General features: G+C 43.5%; 1 pseudogene; it reads right to left on the bottom strand.

Annotated features, from left to right (window-relative positions):
• Positions 1-21,872: 21,872 nt before the first annotated feature.
• LOC110319425 lies at positions 21,873-22,369 on the bottom strand (annotated as a pseudogene).
• Between the last annotated feature and the right edge of the window lie 2,848 nt (positions 22,370-25,217).

Raw genomic sequence — 25,217 nt, forward strand, 5'->3', positions numbered from 1 at the left:
GCGGCAATAGGGGCCCCTTTGATTTGGCCTCAAATATTGGCTATCTCTGCTGTCACTGGAGAGAGACTGAGATCCAGTGTCCCCTAGCAAAACTGCTCCCCAGAGTTTTCTGTCAATGAAACTAGCTGAAGAGCACATCAATAAACAGAACTCAGCTTCCCCTACTTAACGCGGTGCAATTCTTTAGTTGAATCCCAAATCTCAATGAAGAATAAATTATGTCAAAGGTAACATTTCATTTTTTGTGGGTGTGGTGTTGTTTCTGAAATGTATTTATTTATCTTTAAATTTTATTTTATTTTTAATTTATTTTTTACACTCCGTATTCCATTCCCCGCCCCCCTCATCCACCCTCTGACTGCTTCATATCCCATACCTCCTTCCCACCCCAGCCTGTCTCCATGTGGATGCCCCCACCCCCTTCCCCACCTGACCTTTAAACTGGGGCCTCCAGTCTCTTGAGGGTTAGGTGCATCATCTCTGAATGAACACAAGACCCAGCAGTCCTCTACTGTATGTGTGTTGGGGGCCTCATATCAGCTGGTGTATGCTGTCTGTTTGGTGGCCCAGTGTTTGAGAGATCTCTGGGGACCAGATTAATTGAGACTGCTGGCCTTCCTGCAGAATCACCCTTCTCCTCAGCTTCTTTCAACCTTCCTTAATTCAACAACAGGGTTCAGCTACTTCTGCCCATTGGTTGGCTGCAAATATCTGCATCTGACTCTTTCAGCTGCTTGTTGGGTCTTTCAGAGCATTCTGAAATTTCTTTTTTAAAACCAGACCCTGCCCCAGGGTTTGTCTGTCTAGCACTTGTGCACACCCTCAAATACTCCTGTGCTTTCTTTCTTTCTTTCTTTCTTTCTTTCTTTCTTTCTTTCTTTCTTTTTCTTTTTCTTTTCTTTTCTTTTACTTTTTTTTTTTTTTTGAGAGTCGAAACAATTGTCTATGGGGAGTACTAACACATCACCATAGTATATTTACATGTGGGAATGAAGGAAAGAGTTAACAGGCTGCATGCATTTGTAAAAACAAAAAAAAAAATGCCTATAAAAGTGAGGTGGGAACAAAAGCAAGATTTTAATTTTAATAAGCCATGTTGGCTCTTGTGGCAAGATTTATGGGAAGGAAGGAACAGGTATGAAATAATTGTAAGATAAATATGATAGTATGATTGGATTGGGGATGTAACTCCGTGGGAGCATGGCCTTGGTTTCATTTTTTTCCATCAAAACAAAATCAAAACCAAACCAAAACTGGATTTCGTTTGGGTGATAGAACTATGCCTTCAGTATGTACTTTTCTGCAGTACAGCGGCACTATTTTGTATATAGTTTATGTTGCATCCTCTTTTGTTATGTTATGATGAAATACACAGTAAGGTTACTAACTCTCACATTAAGGACATCTTAAAAAGTAATTTGAATAGATAGTCACCCACTTCTCCTTCTGGAACAATGAAAAAAGCCATCATTCAAACTGATTCTGATTTTGCTAAAACTAGGTTTCTTTGTCTTATTGGTATCACCCTAGGGACTCTGTCCTTCTGAGAGAGGAAAGGCAGAGCTATTGATGGCCATCACAGGGGGCATTCCCAGCAGGGTTCCACTGAAGAGAAGGGGATAGAAGACAAGGTTCAGCTAAGTTCAGCACACAGACCCCCTCACCCCACCACATTTTAATGCATTGTAGAGCTTATTTGGAAGTCTGGGTTTTAGTTATGAAGGTTCGCTATTTATAGGCTGTCCCAGAAATTGAGAAAAGCAAATGCAGACTCCATTCTCATCTTCTTTGCTCGATACAGACAGCTAGTGTTCTGTCCATTTGGGTTGAGAAGTTGAGGACTATTTCTGAGATAGACTTAACATCTCGTCCACAATTCTTGCACTTTTAGCATGTTTCTGGTATGTGAAGCTCCTATAGCAGAATTCAAATAATTGCAAGAGATGAAAATAAAAGATGACAACTCATGATAGCAATAACAACAGAGAACTGTGAGGGGAAAGTCTCTGCCAAGGGATGCTTAAAGTAGACACACCCACATCTGTCACCCTGGGAGCTTCTCATTCATTCGCATGCTGTTCTTGGGAGAAATAACTGATATTACTGCCAACCAGATAAATGGTGAACTTCATGAAAGACAGCAGTCCAGACAAGCCACTCACAGACTCTGAGCACTTCTTTTCTCTGTGTTACTTGGGTAGCAGATTTGGAGGGAATTCCATTGGATCTGCAGAACCACTGACCACCTGTGGGGTAAGCAAATGTCCTCCCAATATAGAAGAAGCAGTGAGGCATTGAGCACTGTGGAGAGCTGGCACAGGCAGCAAGACCTGGGGTTCAAATGTGAGGCTTGGGAAGTGGTCTTAGCTTCTTTGTTTTCATTTCAAAGTCAACCAGGGGCTTGATATAAACACAGAATAGCTGCACACAATTTGTTTCAATATTAACAGTGACAGTGGAGGGGGGATTATATATTCTTACCCATTTGGCAAATCTATTTCTGATGGTACATACACAGGGAATGCCATGTTTATAGAGATGACCAATCCTGATTCCTTTGTTTTCTCCCTTTCTCTCTTTTATCAGAAATTCCAACCTTTTACTATTTTCGTGTTTCTTTCCAATGATGATCCTAGAACTTTCAAGTGGGAAAAATCTACATCCCTCCATTCAAAACTAGTCCTTCAGTGGGGAAGAAAATATAGATTAAAATCCAAGGTGATGGGTTCTACCCATTTTGACCAAAATCAGTAGGACCAGCAGGAAAAACAAGGGTTCAGTGCTCCTGTAGAGAACGCAATAGCAGATCAGATCTCACACCAATTGGCTACACAAAGAGCACTGCCATCTCCAACTCTGTCCCCTCACCATAGATCCATGGAATAGATGCTATGTTACTAGCTACTGATATTTATTAGGGTGTTGTTTTTTTGGGGGGGAGGTTGTTCTTGTGAAGGTTTTGCTATTGTATAGTTGTTTGGTTATGGTGGTCAAGGAGGTGGTGCTGTGAATTGTACTCAGAATCATGTTGTACAAGTACTCTACCACTGAGTACTCCTTGCCTTGAATTCTGGCTTGAGGAAGGATGTACAGCTGCTCTAGGGTGGTATTGGCTTGGGAATCTTGTCAGGTCTAACAAATGCTGTTTGTTTGTTTGTTTGTTTGTTTGTTTGTTTTTCCTTCCTCCAAGACAGGGTCTCTTAGCCTTGGCCGTTCTGAAACTGACTCTATAGATCTAGGCTGACCTTGAACTCAGAAATCTGCCTGCCTCTGCCTCCCAAGTGCTAGGATTAAAAGTGAAGATGAAACTGCACATCTGTGTACAGATGTGCACATATGCTACATATGTGCGGGTGTGAGGGCTTAGCTCCAGGTCATGCATTCTCTTTTGTTGGTGGTTCAGTCTTTGGCTGCAATGTGAGAGGATTGTGCCTAGACCTGCAGAGACTTGATTTCCCAGATTGTGTTGGTACCCAGGGGGGCCTCCCCCTTCTCAGAGGAAAAGAGGAGGTGGGATGGAGGAAGGGCTGTGTGAGGGAGGGACTGGGATGGGGGGGTGCTTCGATCTGGATGTAAAGTGAATAAACAAATAAGTTAAGGAAAGAAGGGATTTGTGACCCATGTGTCTATATTAGCTGTTTCAGTTGGACTTGTCAAAATAATTCCAACCTTCTCATGAAAGCTACTAAGGGGTCGCACTACCCTACTGCCACTGAGCTAATTAACCAGGGTTGGGACACACATACCCCTTAACCTTTTATGTGCACAGGAATCCCCTGGGGATCTTGTTAAAATGCAGATTTTGCTTCAGCAGGTAGATTTTGCATTCCTTCCAGATGGGCAGAGCTGCCGGCCCTCTGGTCACAGGTGGTCTCAGCCAATGGGACCATTTATCTCACTATTCCTACGGGTCAGTACTGAGCAGGTGGTGATCGAGATGTCACACTAAAATAAGAACTGGAGGGCCCTCTTCAATTCCTGCCAGGCCTCTGGTACCTGCACTCCTGCCTTTCTATGAGCCCCCCTCCCTTCACCGCCACGACCGAGTGCTGCAGGCCATCACAGGACCAGGAACTGTGGAAATAGCTCCTAGGCATCCAGGCTCCTGCGGCAAGTGTTGCAAAGCAAAGCTCCCCCGCAGTGCATTGTTAGCTCGCCCACAGCCCACTACCACCTGGGAGTGTTTCCCGGAGACCTCCCTGGTTGACCGGAGAGGATCGGATCTATGGCAATTATCAGTTCACAACACTGATAGGTCATTTCCAAGTATGGGGAAATAGCAAAAGCAGAGGCTCAGCAGAGAGACCTCTTTACCATTGATCTGTAAGGAAGATGCCTAGGGAATCCAGGTGGGTCCTGGGTGGCGGTCTGACCCTTAGCCCAGGTCAAAAGCTCTAATCCTCATCTGAATATACATTTAAGAACCAAAATACAAGGATCAAAAGGATGAGAAAGTGACCAGACAAAGCCTGCTTTTTAAGTTTTCAGTGAAGTTTCCCTCTTCACCCCAGAAGAAAGAATCCCAGGCCTCTTTTGAAGGTCGGGGACTATGAATGCTCTTCCCTAAAACGCGCGTCATGATATTGGCACTGCTAGCCAATGTGTGAGAAAAGAGATGAGGACCACTTCGACTGAATTCCTAGATATCACAGCGATTTCCCATCTACCTTGGCATACCGTTCAAATATTTTTCTAACATGGACAACAAGAGAGAATAGTTTATGAATTAAATCTGAAGTCTCAGAGGTGAGAAAAATGGAAGGTGTCAGCCAGCTGTTGACTTTAATCCAGCTGCGGTATGCTTTCCCCTGATAGCGGTAAGACCATCTTTCCATTGTGAACATTTGAAGCATTCCTTCTGGAAAGAGTTCCTTCCATGTGTCAGAACCTCCATAAGGGAAGCAAAACACCTTTCTGTGGGCAGATTCTCATTTATACACTGCTTTTATATGCACAAGAAGGACTAATGCAAATTAAGGAGGAGTTTAAAACGGTGACTTCACTTGTATAGTTGGATTGGGATCAATAAAGCCAGGAAACACATGTTTGAGACATTTAGAGGTGGAACTCAGCAGGAAATGTAAATTTATTTATAAGCAGTCTTTTTCATGTCCGATTATTACATCCCCCAGGAGGACATTTCTCTTGGTCTAAGAGGCTTGACTGGTCTCACAGATGTTAGATGGGAAGCGGGATGTAAGTCCTGGGTCATGTTCATCAGAGAAGGTTCTGTAACTATGTCTATGCCTTCAAAATCCCCAGGGTCTAGCTACACCTTTTAAATGGGAAAGATGCATTCATCCTTCCAAATCAAGTCAAGTGCTAAATGGATGCTCATTGTAGAGGACCCCTGACTGGCCTGGTGGGAGTCTAAGACTGGACGCCCATTCCTCAGGCCTCATAGTCAGACCAACACGACTTTAATCTTTGTCATCTTTCACTCTTTCCTCTCCTTTGGCATGCTAAATTTGGAAAAAAAAATCCTTCTTATCATTTTCATTCCTGTATCCCTCCTCTCAAACGCTAGGGCTCTTTGTAGGAAGCGGTATCGTCGTGCACTGTTTTAAAGAATGATATAAATGTCTACAAAATCAGGGAAAGATCAGCATTTTATTTTATATTATTTTAAAAATTATATGCTATATATAATTAGACATAATAAAGACATTACATAATATAAACTACAGATTATCACATATAAGATATGTAATGTATTCATACAATATATTATTTATTATAATAATTATTATATATATTATTTACTTATTATTATTGTTGTTACTTATTTTATATTTGGTGCTGTGGATGGAACCACAAGGCTTGTGCATACCAGACAAGTTCAGTGCTGTGAAGCTCTGCTCCCATAACCATTTTGTAATGAAGTGTTAAATAGTTACAGAAAAAGATTAATTTGATTTTAAGAATAACAAACTCTGTCACTACATAGCAAAATTCTGAAGTTTACATGCCAAAGTGTCAACCCTGACAGGCACAGAAGTTTAGACTTGGGAAGAATGGGGGAGAGCTCGCACTATTTATTTTATGTCTGGCCACTTTTTCTACTTGCATCTTCTGTTTTGTAAACAAAAATCAGAGAAATGTGACCTGTGACCCTGATTAGCTACTATTCGGCACATATGTATTTCTGGCCTTAATTAATCAAAACCTACCCTGAAGAGTCTTGCTTCAGTGAAAATGAACAAGCCTTTCTCTGGAGAAACATAGTTTCTATTTTTAGGACCAGAAATCAGATCAGAAGCATACAGGCTGAGAAAAGTTAGGTAGGGAAAGATGAACAGGAGTTAGTAAGTCTGACCCACTTTTAGAAAGGGAAAGTGGATGGCTGGGACAGCTTAAAGAACCAGGAGCCTTGGCTCTCATTGTCTGTGGTCCTCAGGAAGCAAGGCAATTGAAGTGCAGGCTCTATGTGATGTCAGTTAATTAATATTTATGAATTCAGAAGAAGATTAAATATGGCAAACAATATAATTTTAAACAGCCTGTGGTCATGGACAGTAAGACTCACAACACATCCAGACACAAGGAGTGAGGGGTTTGGGGCCTCTCCATCTCCCCATTTCATGCTGCATGGTGGGTGAGCCTTCCAGTAATAACAGTTTGAATTTGACAGTGGCTCTTCTCATTGGTTTTTTTGTGTGTGTGTGTGCGCGTGTGTGTGTGTGAACTTGCTAGTGCATGTGAATATTTTTGTTGTCTTTGTAGTTGAATATCTGGAGGAAAATTTTTATTCCTCCACTACCCCTGCTCTCCAAGCAGAAGAAAGACAAAGAGTGAGGTATGACCACAGTGATAGCTTTGGAGACATCTGTATGGCTCAGTTGAGTGTTTCTGGCTAGAACTCATGCCTGTATATATTCATTCTTTGGAACAGAGTTGGTGAGATAATGTGCCTTCCCGAGAAGAGGCATACAGGTGGAAAGTTGGTTCTGTATGCTAGTAAGTGATGGGTGGAATACATCCATCCTGGAATGCATCCAGGACAGATGCATACATTTGTGATATACAAACATATTCTTTACTTGTGTGCGTTAGCTTACGTTGGATAGAATCAGCTTACAACAAATTCTAGACCAGTGCTTTTCAAACTTTTGTTGATGAAACTTCTCTTGATTATCTAGGTTTTGTGTTGTGATAGCAAATTGTTTCACTAGACTTAATAAATACAAGGGAAAGAAAAATGGAATAAAAGTTTCTATTCATCTTGTGTGACAAAGATATGTAGTCTTAAATATATCTATTTCTGTTATAAATGTATGTTTGCATCAGAATTTGAAATCCATTTCCTTATTGGGAGTGTGATTCTTAATACTTAAGAAGCTCCGTACACTATGAAGTGAGAGTACATTAGTTCTTCTTGCAAAGAAGCTTCAGGTTTCTCATTTATAAGACAAATAATGGTAGAAGTCATTGATGCTGGTAAAGGTGGAATGGAGATAAGGTTCATAGCACAGCTTAGTTCATTGTCTGACATACTGAGAACTCACGGATGACATGTTTTCTCTCTTATACAAGATCTCTACATGTGGCATGGAGCTAAAATACATTATATTCTACAATTTGTCTTTCCAACAGGAACCAAAACAACCTCATTTGGTCAAAATGCCACTACCTATTTGAAAAGATTCTTTTTGTGGATAACATAAAAGCTGTGCTGAAACCTGGGCTGAAGACAGCTTCAGGATTAGCAAAGAAGTTACGAGCTAGCCCTGACCTTCAATTCCATTGCTTTCCTTAGGATTGAAGGTTAAATTCAACACTTTTTTCTGACAATAGCTTTCAACCCCCCCCCCCTCCAACTCTTTCTAAACTTTTCACTGTGTTCTACGGTGCCTTCTTGCTATTCCTGAGGTCATATGGTCTTAGAATACCAGGTGTCTGAATGTTTTAGCAGTGCCTCTCAGTCTTTGCCTGTCTGCAACTCTCCCATATAGCAAACAACTTTTAAGTGATGCTTTTTAGTGGGCATGAATCTGCAAGAAACCTCCTTCACCCACCTTTCTAGAAGGCCCTTCAGCTACCAGAGTCACCTGACTTTATTTCTCATGTCAACTGCTTCAGAGCAGCCTTAGAAGCCTGCTTTGAGATCAAAACTTTTTGAGGATTCACCCATCAGATAATGAGGAAGCTGAGGCAGGAGGATGCTGGCCAGCCTTGGTTACATATAGAGACACTATTTCAAACAAACAAACATGAATACAGAGACACATAATACATGGCAGAGAAGAATTCGGTTGTTAATAATCAGTTCATTTGGATTTACTGTAGGTAACTGGAATGGTCTCACTCTATTCAACTGATTAACACAGCTACCTGTTCCATAAAGGCTGCATTCCTTGCTTTTGGTGGTGGGAAAGCTCTGCTCTGTTAGTTCATGAGAAGGAGCAGAAGTCCCAGGACTAGGACCCACTCTGACCATTGTTTGGAAACAAAGAAGTCAGAACTGCAACAGAATGGCTGGCATGAAGCAATCAATTTTTTTTCCCCAATAGCCTCCCTCTGCTCATCTTTTTCTTAAGTGGTACTGAAGCACACCTCTCACTTTTAACTTGCCTTTCCTTCCAAAAGTGTATCTTGGTGGCTTTCCAAGTAGAGTCATAAAGAATGATCTTGTATTTTAAATTGCACTACAGCATGCATGACCCATAGCTCTTTTTACATCATACAATTAACATACAATTAACATCTCTGTCAAGATCTCAGGGGTGGAGAATGAGGGGAGGAACCATGAGCACATAGTTTACCAAGGCAGGACTCCTACCTCTGTGCTAAGGTGGTGAGGAGAATCAGGCAGCCAAACACCACCATCCCCGGACAAGGAGCCCTTTTGAGTAAAGTCCCACTGAGAAGAACTCAGACTGATCCCAAGGGGGTTTCTGGATAGTCTCTGAGGCTCAAATTACTCATCATTGCTTAAAGGCCCTTGTGGGGTCAAAGGCCTTACCTGTGCCAGACACTTGGAACTAAGTGACTCTAACAAGTGCAGTCTCTGATGAAGAATCAAAGCAAGCACTTGCTCTGTACCACACAGAAGCTCTGTACTGAATGGTCCCTATCTCCTTCAATAGTAGCCCCAACTGTCACTGTAACGTTAGCTTTCATTTGAAGGCATATCCGTCTGTGTTCCTGTAGTAACTCAGGCCACATTCATCACTTGTGAAATAGCCGTGTACCTACCAAAGATTCATGAGTACCGCAAGTATAGTCAAAGAGGTCACTGAGCTGGGAGTGGATGGGAAAGAAAGATAATTGCCACATGATGGCAGATCGCAGTAACAAGGTCATGTGTCCCTTAGAGAGCAGCCCAGGATTACCAGTCCTGGGGTGGGAGGGTTAGGTACCTCTTGCCTGAGGGCTGATAAGAAAACTAGCTCCTAAAGGAAGGAAAAGTTTGCCAGTCTGAAAGGGAAGTACTAAGGACCCTTCATGTGGAGGAAAATGTCTATTCAAAGGCAATGGAAGCAACTCAATTCTAGGTGCTGAAGAAAGAGATTTCTGGGAATGCTGGTCAACTTGTAGGAAACTAGAGGGACACCCAGAGAAGCTTGTGTCTAGAGGCTTTGGTTCCTCTTCTTGAATGCTGAAATTTTCAGTAGAGGAGATAAGCCAGGACAGATATGGAAAGACTCTTTCTTAGCAGCATGGGTTGGGGGATTGAACCCTAAGTTAGACAGAAGGTAAATCACTGCCCGAGAACACGGAGGAACTGCTGTACAAGCAACCCTTCCATGAGGATTATAGACTACAAGCTACCTTTGGCTCTTAGCCCCTCGGGGATCATCTCAGTTCCAGAGGTGACGTCCTGGTTCTTCCTGGGTGACCCACATCCAATTCTGAACTCTGAGTTCATACAGAAGTTTGATCACCTCAACCCAGCTCAGAAAACCACATAAATACACTTCATGTTAAACTCTAACTTAGAGGTCACCATGTAGGACAATACTAATTCAAATAGAGAAGGTGAGTTTCTAGATGGAACACTCTCTCAGGCTTCCACTGGGCACAAATAGAGACAGTCTGACTCTAAATGAAGTTGACCGCTGTTGTAGGTTGGGGCTCTAACAGTCTCTCCTGAAAATTCCAAACATAAAGAAATGAAAATGTGAAACTGGAAGCCAAAGGTGCATATTAGTCCTGGCTTCTTCAGAAGTGCACAGTTACACAAGGATTCATTCAAATATAAGCAGGGTTATTGGCTCAAGAAGGTCTAGACAGGCAGCATGAGGTAGGATGCATGAAGAAAGGGCCCAGCACCAAGCAGGGGATCACTATGGACCACTGAGGCTAAATTATGTCTGGGCCTCTGGGATACAGAGGACAGTAGGCTCCTGAGCTGTCCCTACTAAGGAAGACTGTGGTCATTGACAACTGGTGCCCAGGGTCTTACTTTCCTAGAGCTTTCTAGTGCTGAGGGAGTAGGACAAAGGCCATAATCAGACAATATCCTTGACTGCAGAAAACATGGGGGTCCTTGACCCTCTTCCTAAATTCCAGTATCTCCATTTCCTAATGGAAAGGGCTTAGAAAGATCTAAGCCTGGGTTCCTTAATCACAAGGCAAAGATCATATCTGTCTTTCAGTTGCAAGGTTTAAGTGTGGCTTAGCCCTGGTTCTTGAATAATAATAGCTTTAAGGATGGCTAGTATGCTCCCAGAGAGAGACAAGCAGGCATACAGTGATGAGACCAATATTATCATGGACATGGGGGTCTCAGAATTGTATTCTTTAAGTGTGTGGAGGCCCTCAACACCCTCCAACTATTTCAAGGTGCAACCAAACTTCCACACTGAAAAATTTTAAACTGATGGGCCATGAATCACCCGCAGCCACCCAAAACTTTTCTACTAACTGCCTCTAGGTATATTAAAGCAAATTTTCCAGAAAGCTTCGGAGCCCAGAAATAATCGTCCTCAAATGTTAAAGCAGTGTGGATGGTGAGGCCAGTTCCCACTGGACCATCATAAGCAGGAAGCAGAGTGGAGACCACCACTTGTTCTCAGAGATGCTGCTGAGCAATGAATTCCTTCCCTGACTGGAGGCAGAAAAGCCTACCCTAAGCAGAAACTTTTTAGAACTACGCATTTCCGATGCTCAGTGGGGGGGGTGGGGGGGGAGAAGGCTGAAGGTAAGGCTTCTAGATTTTTCTAGACCTTGCTTCTAGATTTCTGGTGAGGTGATTAGTCTGATGTGAATGAGAACTAACAATCAAATCCCCATAGAAATCCTGGGTCTGAGTCCCAAACACTGAAAGGACAGAAAGGACAATAGTTGGAGCGAATGGATGGAAACAGACCACAGAGAAAGCAGTCACAAATCTGCTCTAAGCACAGTTGTGCAAAACACCAGGACTGCGAGTTCTCACCATGTGTGACCAGGAACATCCCATTTCCAGGGCCATTTCCACAAAGCTCGGATGGAATTTCTCCCTTCCTTGCAAAAATTCTCACTTCCTAGTCTCTGCTTTACTTTTTACTCTAAGCCTTTGATTAGGTCCCCATGAGGCTAATGAGACCTTAAGTCAGTCAGAAGACCTTTCAGAACGGTCTCTGTCTCTACCTCCCTCACTTCCTCCCTCTCCCCCACCCCTCTCATATTACTATTCTGTCAGCCTTTCTTATTAGTGAGTTTTATTTCTTAGACATTGATCACTGTAACTTTTAAAAACTCGATCACACTAGCAGGGCTGCTTCCCTGAGTTCATTGAGGATGGTGTTGGATAAGTAGAGACTTAACTTTGTCCTCTAGTGGAAACACACACACACACACACACACACACACACACACACACACACACACACACACTTGCCATGTTTTAGGCATTAAGATCAGAGCACAAAAAGAAGGGGCTGAGCCTTTGATTCCTATTCTATTTCATTCTGAGTCCAGCAGCACCGAAGGGATTTGCGTGTTTAAAGCCACATTCAGAACAACTCACATAATGAAATCTCTGGGGGCCTATACAGGGAAATTGCTATTCATTTTGATGACTGAGGTCTGTGCAAGGCCTATCTTCTCTGATAGCACTGATTAGAACCTCCCCTCCCCGCCCCAGCACCCAGCACCAGCCAATCAAAAAAATGTCAGAGTGAGGCTTCCATCTTGGCTGGATTTGGGAAGTGAGACAGGGAAAATGGACTGCCTGAAGATTATAGTAACAGGTAGGTAGGCAGACATGTGCAGGTAGATGTTGACAGATAGGTGATGAGGTTGGTGTATTCCCTTAAGCACGGTCAGGAATCACCTTTGTTTCTAAGGTGAAAAAAAGATCTTCCAATTTCATGTAACCGGCCATTGTTAGTTCGGGTGAGAAAAATGTGCCAGAAAACGGATTGGGAATGGAACCTCTCGCTGCCAGAATTATGCAAAATGTACTGTAAAACGTTCTGTGGTCTGTATTGTACCTACGTTGCATCTGGGCACCTCTGAGAGCTGTGGTTGAGCTTATTTAAAATTTTTACCAGAAAAGGTCAAGGCACAGCAGTAATTAATGTTGAAATCGCTGTGAGTAGGACCTGGCTGAGGAACTCAGCTTTTCTTTATCTTAGTTGAGTTTATCCAAACCACCATTCCCCTGAAACTGTGTCAATATGGTGGGTTGGACCCTCTCTGCTAGGCAATACCTTTGATGTCTGGAGAGCTTTGCCTCTCTGTCCCCAAAGGCCCTTCATCAGCCTTTTGTCAGACATTCCTTCCTTTAGGACTCTGTCAGTAAATGCCCATCCCTGGCTTATCATATAGCCTAACAGGTGGTTTAAACCAAAGGTGTTCATGGGTGAAGACAATTGGTGAGTGATTGATTACATACAAATCTTGTATAGGTACCGCTACTGGTCTGCACTTGATAATTCAACCACAATTTTAGAGTTGATGGGGGAGGTTCTCTCCAGGCCACACCTGTTCTGAGGGAACTATTGGCAAATGCTAGCTAGCTTCTGGAAGAAGGGAGACTCATTTTTTGTTGTTGCTTATTTGTTTGTTTTTCTTCCAGACAGGGAAGAAAAACTATATAGCTTTGGCTGTCCTAGAACTCACTATGCAGACCAGGCTAGACTTGAACTCATAAATATCCATCTTCTTTTGCCTCACAAGGGCTGGAATTAAATGTATGCCACCACATCCAGCTTCTTCATTTTCTTTTTCTTTCTTTTCCCCATTAATTAATTTATTCACTTTATATACTCACCGCTGCCCTCACCTGTTTCCTGTCCCCCTTCATCCAGTCTCTTCTGCTCTCTCCTCCTTCCCTCTGACAGGGTGAATGGCTCTCCGGGTATCCCCCTATCCTGGCATCAAGTCTCTGCAGGGCTAAGAACATTCTTTCCCACTGAGGCCAGACAAGACAGATAAGGGGAACAGGATCCATAGACACCAACTTTAGGGAGAGCCCCCGCTCCAGTGGTTGAAGACCAAGCTGTACATCTGCTATATATGGGACAGAGGGGCTAGATCCAGCCTGTGTATGCTCTTTGGTTGGTAGTTCAGTCTCTGAGAGGCCCCAAAGTTTCTGTTTAGTTGACTCTGTTGGTCTTCCTGTGGAGTTCCTATCCCCTCCGGGGCCCACAATCCTTCCCCCAGCTGTTCTATAAGACTACCTGAGCTCCTTCCAATGTTTTTCTGTGTGTGTCTACATCTGTTTCAGTCAGCTGCTTTCACAAGATTTATTCATTTTAAAATTTGTATCGTTTGTGTGTGTGTGTGTGTCTGTGTGTGTGTGTGTGTGTGTGATGGATGTGTGGATGGCACAGTCCACGTGTGGAGCTCAGAGAACCACTATGTGAAGTCTGCAGACCCCTTTTACCTTTCTGTGGCTTTGGAGATTAAACTCAGGACATTAGGTTTGTGTGACAAATGCTTTACCATCTGGGCCATCTTGAATGTCCCTTCACAGGATTTAGAAGAGTTCTGATCTTTACCACAGGCTATGTGGTGCCTAAGAAGTTCTCTTGGGAAGGAGTTAGGAAAAGTTGCTATCCAGGGGGGCCTCACATCCTCCAGCACTCTCCAGAAAGAGAAAAGCAGTCGGGCATAGATTTATGTTGATGATAGTTAATGTTTCCTCCAGTGAAACTCGATGTATAAACTACTTGCTTATTTTTATTTTTATTTTTATAATTGTGTGTGTTTTTGTATAACATGCATATGAATGTATGCAGGTGCACATATATGTATAAGCTAAAGGACAACCTCAGATGTCATTTCTCAGTTGCCATTCACTTTTCTTTATGAGACATACTTTCTCACTGGCCTGGAACTCACCAAGTAGACTTGGTTGTCAGGTCAGCAAGTCCAGGGAGCTGCCCATTTCCACATTCCCAGCGCTGGGATTACACTCATGTGCCACCATGATTAGCTCTTTCTTATGTGGGTTCTGGAGATTGACTAAGGTCCCTATGCTTGGAAGGAAAGCCCTTTACTATCCTAGCCATCTCCCCAGCCTCTGACCACCTTCTAAGCCATCATTGTTATCCACACCACCACTTGGGGAGCCTCTAATGTTTCCAGTTAATGCCTTAAAGGGCAATCGTGTTCTCCCACACTCAGTGAGTGGGGTGTCCAGTTTACACAAAAGACTAATTGTCGGACTCAAGGCAATCATTTCCGACTTTGAACTGATTATTTCTAAAACAAGAAAAACAGCATCATATAACTTCTGTCCTCAAGAGCTTGAAAAGACATTGGAAACAGACTTGAATAGTCCAGGTTTGTTCCAGTTCTGCACTTAGAAGCTGGACAACACTGTACCAGTTCATTTCACTGAGTCTTAGGGAGCTTTCAAGCGAGGCAAGATGAGAGCCCAAAGGGATGAGGTGATGGGCGAGTATAAGCTTTGCCCAACTGTGTCTTCCAACATGCTGGTGCTCATGGACATAGGGAGCTGCAAGCTAGAAGCTTGGTGAGCATATCCCATACGCCAGTGAACCCATTTGAGGGTGCAGAGTGGGCTTGGATCCTTTCTGGTCTTTGGTGTTTAGAAAGACATTCCTTATCCAGGAATGAATGTTTATTATTGAGGATATTAGATCAGTATCTTCTTTGGCTTACATATACCATCCTGTTTCCCACTATGAGCATAAACCCATGAGGAAAAGATTAGAAGTTGTCCCAGATCAGTTAGTTAGTATGCACGAAATTGTTTTAAAAAATTGTAGCTCAGTATGACAATGATAGACATTTATGATCAGCTTCTCAGAGATGCCAGTCTATTAGTTAAGGGAGCATCCCTTGAGCAACAAAAAAACAAAAACAAAAACAAAGTAGACATTGACCTAAGTTAAATTAGCCTCAGGGCATGTCTGTGGGTGGCTGTCTTGGTTATTTATTGATGCAGGAAGGCTCAGCCCACTGTGGGCAATATCATCCGTACATCCCGAGCTGTATAAGAAAGATACCTAAGCTTGAGCTTGTGCAGGAGGGACCGAGAGAGCCTACCTCTAGTTTCCTGCTTTGAATCCCTGCCCCTACTTTCATTGATGATAGATTGTGACTTGCTAGTGAAGGTCCAAATAAACCATTTTTTGTTTTGTTTTGGTTATCACAGCAATGGAACTAAACAAAGATAACCTGAACCCTGAATCCCTCAATTGTTATAAAAAGAACAGCTTCTCTCTCTCTCTCTCTCTCTCTCTCTCTCTCTCTCTCTCAAATTATTTACCATCCTCCCATACCACTGCTCAGCACTGGCCTTGCCAGGGTCTTTGACTGCTGTGTGTATCCCCTTCCTGAGTATTTGTAGACGATCGACCTGGATCAGGACTCAAGATATTCACACACTTGTTTAGCCTTCACCATCAGGCTCAACCACATTCACCTTTGGTCTATGACATGGGGTTAACACCAAATAACCCTTTGCCCCAACAGGTCCTTTCACTCCCAAGCCTGAAAACCCACGTAAGATAGGAGCAGAGGAAGGAAAGGAAGAGAATAAGTATGAATGTGACCTGGTTCTGTAATAGCCACAAACACATATTCATTCACCCAATGCATGGCAGTTTGGGAAGCCAGGTCAGAAACATCAACAGTGCTGGATTGAAATCTGAGCACAGTGGTGCACACCTGTAACCCTAGCACTTGAGAGTGGGAGCAAGAAGGCCACTACTTGAAGTAGTTGATCCCCACACTAGAAACACCAAGAACACACAAAGCAAGCGTGTACTGAGAATGAAGAGAAAGGAGGGCATTAGGATAGTCCAGATTCAAGGCAGTAAGACCAGTGGGCTAAGGAGGAGCTTGTAATCTAGAAATTTAATTTTCTTCTCTTCCTTGCTATCTGTAGAAAATGGAGCAGGTATCTACCCTTAGTCTGACACCCACCCTTGAGGTGCTAAATGTAGAGTTGGGAAGAGTGAAAAGCTGAAGGTTACTGGTTTCACTAGGATGGCTGAAAGGGAATCAGTGGTAACCCTTAGAGTTAAGACAAATAGTGCTATCAGGAGTAGGAAATGAGTAGACCCATGGAGGAGACACAATAATGAGAGACAATAGATCTACTTGCTATTATCAGCATTGTCACAGCAGGATGCAGTGACGGGCTAACTGAATTGGCAGGAAAACATTTTATCTTCTCACTAGCTGAAGTTTGGGGCTTAGATACTGAACATTAGGTCTTTAGCCATTTGAATGGTGACTATCCTCAATGAGGAACAAGAGCTAAATTATCTTGGGCTGGCTGGGGCAGAGCCTTTGATATGGTGTATGCCCCATTCTGACCCCTTAAGATAGACCCACACCAGCCTTATTTGTCCAGTTCACACACATCTGCAAGCATCCTGCTTCATCTGTCATGAACTTTCTGTTTTCACCAATTCCCTCTGGCCTTTCCGCCTGTCTTTGTTTCCTCTTTCCTGCCTTCTTTCTTCCCTCCCTCTCTCCCTCCACTCCTTTTGTTTTCCTTACACTTAAAAAAAAAGAAGAGGGGAAGGAGGAAGGAAGGAAGGAAGGAAGGAAGGAAGGAAGGAAGGAAGGAAGGTGATAGCAGACACCTGCAATCCTGGTGCTTGGCAGAAGAAAGGAGGATTGTGAGTTTGGGACCACTCTGCGCTACAAAGCAAGTTCAGGTTCAAGGCTAATTTGAGATTTGTAGCAAGACTCTGCTCCAAGAAACCAAGCCTGGGAGGGTAACTTAATAGTAAAGTGCTTCCTAGCATAAGTAAAACCTGGTGTGAATACTAGCATTACCACACACACATGTGCTTATGTATGCACCTATGCATACATCCATTTGTGCATATATATACATATATATACATATACATAAGTATGCATCTATCTCTATATCTGTGTGCACGCACGCACACACACACACACACACACACACATATATATATATATATACATAAGTATGCATCTATATCTGTGTGCACGTGCATACACACACACACACACACACACACACACACACGCTACATACACAGAATAAAATGTATCTTATCATAGATCCTGGCACTGCAAATTAACATTCTGAAATGAGGGTGTAGCATGATGGAGCTCTGGCAGGAGCTGCCTCAGGCAGGAGGCTTAAAGGGGGCCTCCTCCTTCAGGGAGCCATTCTCACGTGGCCTTTTTTTTGGAGTGTGTACTTGGGCAGATATTTTCCCCCTCTCTGTTCATATCAGGCCGCTAAGCCAGTCAGATGAGGATCATACCCTTAGGGTCTCATTTAGCCTTGTTTACCTCCTAAAAGTCCCCTGACCAAACATAGTCACATCAGAGGTTAGGGCTTAAGTCCAAATTGGGTTTTGAGACATGATGGACATCCAGGAAGCGCTATGAGAAAACTCTGATGTCAGTGAGGACAATCCTTACTTATTTCTTAATCCCTGCTGAAGTTTGCTTTTTTCAGGAGTTAAGTGTCTTAGCTAGCACAGCCCTGCCCTTGATGTTCATTCAGAAGGCTTTGCCCAGGGCTTCTAGCTCTGGCAGGTATTTTGTGTCTCAGGTTTGACCCCTATATGTGTGACCTCAGTCTCTGGCCACGGTGTTCAGAAGCACGCTCTTCCCCTAAGGGAGGCTGCAGGGGCCTGGGGAGACAGGTGCTGCACTCTTCTGAAAAGCAGAGAGGGCTAGGAGAAACTTCTAAGAGTCGCTAGATCCCATTTGCAACCTTGAAAGAGCCCAACTGCACAGCAGGAAGATGGGATAAACAGGACTTGGCACTGGGCTTCTAGATCAAACCAGTTCAAAAGCTCTTCCATTCTGAAGCTCAGTCACTGGTTCTGATCATTCTGATTACGGCTAGGTCTGCTTAGATAAAATGTCATCAAGTGCAACCTCAAGCCCCGGAGGGAGTGCTTCTTACAATGTGTGTACCTATCAAAGTTCTCACAGTCTAGCCGGTGTCAGAAATGGTAGTACTATCTATCCCTTCCAACTGTTGTCTAATGAAACTTCCCATTTGCAAATCACCTCCCCTCTAAAAGGTTCAAGGCGTAGAGCAAAGCCACATTTGTCTTGTGAAAAATATCTAACAGTCTTGCTGAGGATGACTAGGAAGGGAAAAAGCTTTGGGGGATCGAGTTTGCATTTGCAAAATGATTTGCAACCAGACCTGACAGGTATCATTTCACGGAAACCAAGAAGTGGCTTTTGAATATCTGGATCATTTTCTCCCAGCATCCAAATCTGTAGTGAAATCAACTTCCTAGCTGTCTACAGTAGATGCTCAGAAGAGCCTCCCCAAGACCTGATGGGAGAAGATGTTGCTGCGACAGTCTGAGTTCGCAGGCTTACCTTGACTCCACAGGGGCTCACAGCCCAAGAAGTTCCTCAATTTGGGTGTCCCATACTGCAGCCATCTTTGCTGGTTGCCAAAGCCTGTTCCGCCACCCTGAATGACTCTGACTCTGTGGCGAAGGCGTGCAGCTGGGTTGGGCATGGCCACCCCCTCCTCCCATTTCTTCATTCAGGATTTCTCACCTTCAAAGGACACTTTGTGTTTCCTAGGTTTCCCTCCCCTGCTTGTATGAATCCGAAATGAATCTGAACTAAAAGTACTCGTTGAGTGGTTATGTTCCCAACCATAATTTGCAGTCAAGGTATGAATATTTTATACTCAAAGAGCCACTGAAGATTTGTAAAAAGGTTTTTTAAAAATAAAACACGAATACACTCATTTTTGTTGGCACAGGAAGACTATAGCCGGGGAAAACAAAAATACAGGACAAGCCTTCACTCATGAATCTTTACAGAATGAATCTGGATTTGTGTTTGAGGATGATCAGGATTGGCTGTGGTGGGGACAGAGTGTCCTTTGGAGAAGAGAAATACCCGGAAGGCGGAGAGCTGGGGAAACAAAAACAAAAGCCACCCAAACACCCCCCAACTCGCTTCACACCCACCGACAGTCCAGAAGAGCCCTTTCAGTAGGTCTCTCCATGCACTGGCAGAAATGAGGTGTCGGGCTGGGAGGCCAGGATTCAGATGCCTGTGGGTTCCTTTCACTGCAAAAATAGATTTAAAAAATAATCCAGACTTTGGCAAAGTCTTGCTCCAGCGGCAGAGACCTGAGTAGCTCCTTTGCTGTCCCTGTATGTTTTTCTTACCGTGAGTCAACAGTTTTGTGAGTTCACAGGCTACTTCAAAGCTACTGCACACGGTCGGAACAGAAAAGTAATACATGCTAATTAAACGTTTCCTCCCCCTTCTATAAATCTGTGAGGTTTGCTCCCTTCAAGCCATTGGTTTAAATGAGAAGAACTTGTTGAGTTGTTCTTACGAGGTGGAGCCTCTACTAGAAAGCGAAAGGAAAGGGCTATTCTTTAGCCTTCAAGTGTGACCACTCTCAGGTGACAGTTGACCGAGAAGTGCGAGTACTTCCTGAGGACGTCTGAAGGAGGACTTGCAGGTCCTTCTGGTCTTTCTGATATTGATATCCATCATACACTGGGAGATGCGTCCATTGCACTTGACACATGCTGCTGCTCTTACAAAGACTAATCTTATTACAGGCAACGAGACTTTGGAGAGTAAAAGGAAGTCTTTCAGTGTTGTTGAGGTGGCTGACAAGATGACAGCAAGGCCTGACAGGCTGGTCTCAAGCTGCTTACATAGCTGAAAATGACTTAGAACTCCTGATCCTCCTGCCTCCATTTCTCATGGACCAGTGTCATTCTGTATGTCTACGTGTTACCTTGAATCCCAGATCCTTGAAGGTTGTATGAATTCAGATGGACACAAAACCCAACAACAACATGACTAGCTGTTGTTTTTTTATAATTAAATGGGTATAGATTAAAATTTGTCGGTGAGTGATGCTGGCCAATCTGAGGTTAAAATTGTCACCTTGTACACTGTGCATGGGATAAAACTTGTACAGCCTGGGTGGTGCATTCTATTCGGTCGCACAAGTCTAACTGTAGTCATGGATATCCTACATCTAATAAGTGAGCAGAATCACCGATTGCACTTATTGTCAGCATGGAAACATTGAAATAACATCTGATCTGTGCTAATCCGTAGGAGACTGATGCCACTGAGTGCGACACACAACAGAATAGTGTGCAGGAGTGTACAAGGATGAGCTGACTGGAATGTTAGGATTTGGCATGATATACAAAACTTGATGCTAAAAAAACCAGCATCTTACAGAACTATAGATATAAGTCAAGCTAGCATGTGTTAAAAAGACACATATGCATGAAGAAAAATACATTAAATTTGTAATGGCTAAAGTCTTTAGGTATATTTATTACATTTGTGTGTGTGTGTGTGTGCGTGTGTGTGTGTGTGTGTGTGTGTGTTTGTGCATGTAACAGTGTGAATGTGGAGGTCAGAGAATAACTTTTGGGGTTCTCTCTTTTCACCATATGGATCCCAGGGATTGAATTCAAGCTGTCTGGCTTGGTGACAAACACCTTTACCCATCGAGCTCTCTTGCAGGCCCATGACTTATAATCTTTCAGGAGTGGGACTGAGGGTTTGAAGGGGGGTGGAATTTACAGTTTTATATTCTCTTATAACTTTGACTTTTGAAAAAAATGGCTTATTGGTGCATTATTTTATGACAGTCATGCTTTTTTTATGAGCAAAAACTCCATCTGGTACCATGACTGCATTTTTTGAATTAATCTGAATTACTTTCTGTTTACCACCTGGTACTCCTGTTCTCATTTCAGTTACCCTTGACCATAGACCAAGTCTTAACCATCTTCTCAGGTCTTCTCATGACAAGAAAGGTGTGAAGTAACACTGTGCAAATTCTCCATTGTGTACCCAACTTCTCAGCCACTCCTGGGGGATTTTCACCTGGTTCTTTATCTACATATTTGAATCCCTCATCAACCTTCACCAATACCATTTTTGTTGTTGATAATTAGCCTTTGTTGTTGTTGTTGTTGTTGTTGTTGTTGTTGTTGAATTGAAGGTCCCTTATTGGTCCTGCTTCCATGAGTGGCCAAGATCAAGGGAAAGAGGAGGGCAACCAGCTGGTGCAGGGAGGGCAGCCAGCTGGTGCAGGAGCGTCATTTCCACATTTCATTTACACACAGAACTAAACAGACAAGCACACAGTCACTATTGTGGTTAGAAGTTGGCAGCCTTGGATGGGGAGGGATGAGGAGTAGGGGTGTCGTTAAAAATTACAGGGTCCCCACAAACTGGATGCCTAGCACAGGACCTGGTCTGCTTCAACCCAAGAGGAATCAGAAGATCAAAAACAGTTTGGAAAGGCCAGTCAGGGATGGAGGGAGAAGGATGGTCCAGGGGGTGGGAGGGATGTTTGGCAACTGGGGTGAAGGGATAGCCCTCCCCCTGCTTGGATCCCCCCAGCCCCTCCAGTCTGGCAGGAAAGGGGCAGCCTGCCACACCCAAGAGCAGGTCTGGGACTGCTAAAATGCTCTAGGCAGGGGGCTGGAGGTGGCTCACAAAGGCTTGCTCTCCAGGGAAATGATGAAGCTGCTTTCTAGTTTTTCTGCCAGGGTGCAGTGGTCCCTGATCTCCTTGTAGCAGTTAGCTCGTAATTCATGTTTGATTCCTGTCAGCTTCTTCTTGGTAGCATCCTTGGAGCTGGCATAGATCATTTTGCTCTTAGGGGTACACTCTCAGGAGCCTAGAAGATGACCACCAGGTCCTCCTTCTTGCTCTCTTTGGTCTCCTAGGTTGCATCATAGAGAGCATAGTGGCAGTCCTTGTCTGGCAGCATCTTGACAAAAGTAGTGTAGGGGTTGTTCACAGTCTGCCCCACATCTCCTACCAGGATCTCCTTGCCCGCCTCCAGGATGATGTTCTTGTTCTTACTCAGGCAGAAAAGCACCGCCTTCTTGCATTTCTTCACTTCTTCTGGCATTGAAGACTTGCGAACTTTCATGTCATGGAACACTTTGATGACACTATCAGGGACAGCCACACCAGAGGCCATGTTTCTGGAAATGAAAGGGAAACAGTAAGAGCTACTGAAGAACTGAGCTGCCACAACGGCTGCCAGGATCCGACTGAACCCAATGCCATTATTTTTTTATTTCATTTTACTTCGCAACAAGCCATGACAAACGTAGTGGCTTGTAGCATGCATATGTGGTCCAGCCAGGTATAGTCATAAGGATGAATTCAAGGCTCCAGGGACAGATTTCATTGGGGGGGGGGCTCCATTACAGAGGGATCTGCATCCAGTCTCCTGGGACTGTTGACCAAATCTGATTTCTCGTCTCCTGGTTTAAGAGTCTCAGTTTCTAGCTGGCTGTTGCCTAGAGGCCATCTTGGTTCCTAGTTATATGGGACTTCCCAACAGCAAGAGGGTATAAGCTCAGGAGCAATGTAGTATAACCATGGTAGTCACACTCATCCCTACCAGCTAATTAGAAGCAAGTCATAGGTCTTATCCCTACTGAGGTAGTAGAAATTGTGCAAATGCATGAACTTTAGGAAGTAGTATGATTAGGGGCTACCAGAGACATTGTCACAGTTTTAAACTTGCATGATTGACATTTGGGTAGCCTGACAAAACTCCAGGGGCAAAGTCTACATGATTTTATTTTATTTTTCCTGGTGAATCCCTCTTCTCGCTCCTAACTTCCATCTTCCATGGAATGTGCTGATCACTGTTCACCCATCCCAGATTCATCTGTGTGCCTCACTTTCATCAGATGAAGCCAACCTGTAGTGAAAATGAATTCCAGTCTTTCTCACGTTAGTGGCCCACATTCTAGTCTAGTTTTAAGAATAGAGCAAAATAACCTTGGAGCGAAGAGCTTGAGATTGTACATCAGGGGTTCTTAACCTGTGGTTCATGATCTCTTTGAGGGTGTCTAACGGCCCTTTCACAGGGGTCAGCTAAGACCATCAGAAGGGACAGATATTTACATTATGATTCATAACAGTAGCAAAAATTACAGTTATGAAGTAACAACAAAAGTGATTTTGTGGTTGGGGGGGTCATTATACCATGAGGAACTGTATTAAAGGATTACTGTATTAGGAAGGAGGAGAAGCGCTGTTCTACAGTAATTCATGAGTGTACCAGTTTCTTCCCAGCCCAAGGGCCACCTTCCTCCCACTGTGTCTCAGCTGGTCTTCTGCACCCTGATCTGTCATTCACTATTTGCTCAGTTGCTCTTCTTTTCCTCATGTAAGCAGCTACCATTTGAAATTCTCTACTTTGCTTATTTGTGTCCTTTGTTTGTTATCCTGCTCCTCTTCTGAGGGTAAAACACAGAGGTGTGGGATCTATCTGTCCGCATTCACAACAGCATCCCTAGGACCTGCAATGACACCAAACACATGCTAAAACACTTATTAAGCATGCTCGAAATAAATATTGGATTAGCCAGTAAGCAATCAACATGCACTCAGTGTGTGAGGCAGAGGAATCACTATTGTGGCTTAGGTCCTGATCTTTATCTCACACACCAGTTCTTTGGGCGCTGCGCAGCAGTGTGCTCAGCCTTGCTAGCCCAGAAATACTGGCTTCTACCTCAGTTCTACTAAGCTTCCCTCCACTTCAGTAATCTTTAAGTGTTACAGTGGCTAGATGGGGCTCTGGGATCCCAGCCACTGGCATGGGGCCCCTGTATCTCATCTCTACATTGCCAACAGCTCACAAATGAGTTTACAGACATGGCTACAGATCTGGGACACTTGCTTCTGTTTACCTGTGTATTTGCTGTCACAGGTGGCAGAGTTAAAGATAGAGCAATTGGGTTCGTTAGTGGCAGTAATAGTAAAGATCTATTTCAAATTGTCTGCTGGGTATAGGGTATTAGCTACTTGCTTGGCCTTAATAGTGTCTCTTTCAGTCTTTTCAGCATCTTCATTGCCTATAGAAGGTGCAGTCTATTCCCACAGAGGCACCATGACATCTAAAAACAACTACCAGGGCAAGGACCACTTCAAAGCCAGCTTATTCAAAGAATGTCAATGAACATAATTGGAATGCCTTCTTGCTTTAGGGAGGAGCTTTAATGAAAACAGTTTTAGGGAAGTTACATTGAGCTAGTTCAGTACTGTATACATAAACTGAAATGACCTCACTTAAGCTTGTCAAGTCACCGAGGTAGGCTTTTGAGAAATGGATTTCTAATATTTGGTTTCTCGTAATGTCTATGCAAAATTTAATTTTACCACTAAATTTTGCCTTGTTTGAGTCATTAAGGCAAAACCCTTCTTATTACTCTAACAAGAGGACACATTTGACCAAGGGCACTTCCCATAGCTGAGGACATTCTAAAAGCCTGCTCCTTGCAGACCTCCTTAGAGCTGGTGAGTGGTGTTTTGTTCTTTAGTGGCATCCTCTCTCACATTGGGGAGAATGGATATCTTACATTAAATTTTAAGTTCTTAGTAAAAGTTGCATGCCCCCTCCCCCATTAGGCTCTTCTCTGTAGTTATAAATAAAAGCCATTCTCTGATGTCCTTTCTTGACATCTGTGAATAGGCCCTGAGGGAGGAGTGGTAAGGTGGCAGCTCACTAGAAATTCTTCCTATGAAGGAAGAATATCTCTGTCCAGTACCATGTGTATTTAGCCTTGTCACTGAGTTCTGGGGGAGAGGAACAAGAAGTCTACACTAGGCATATTTTTGCCAGACCCTGAGATGTCCCAGACAGTTATGCAAAGGGGGTAATTAGGCCTTTGCTTGGGGAAATGAAACTTTTCCATGAATTCGTCAGGGTTCTGCATGTCACAAGGAATCTGAATGTGAGATGGGCTTGCCTCTTTCTAGGTTGTGTGACACTGTGCTGTTTTCATCTTTGAGCTCCAATGCACTTGTGT

This window comes from Mus pahari, chromosome 3 (genome assembly GCF_900095145.1).
Source record: "Mus pahari chromosome 3, PAHARI_EIJ_v1.1, whole genome shotgun sequence".
Lineage (NCBI taxonomy): Eukaryota > Metazoa > Chordata > Mammalia > Rodentia > Muridae > Mus > Mus pahari.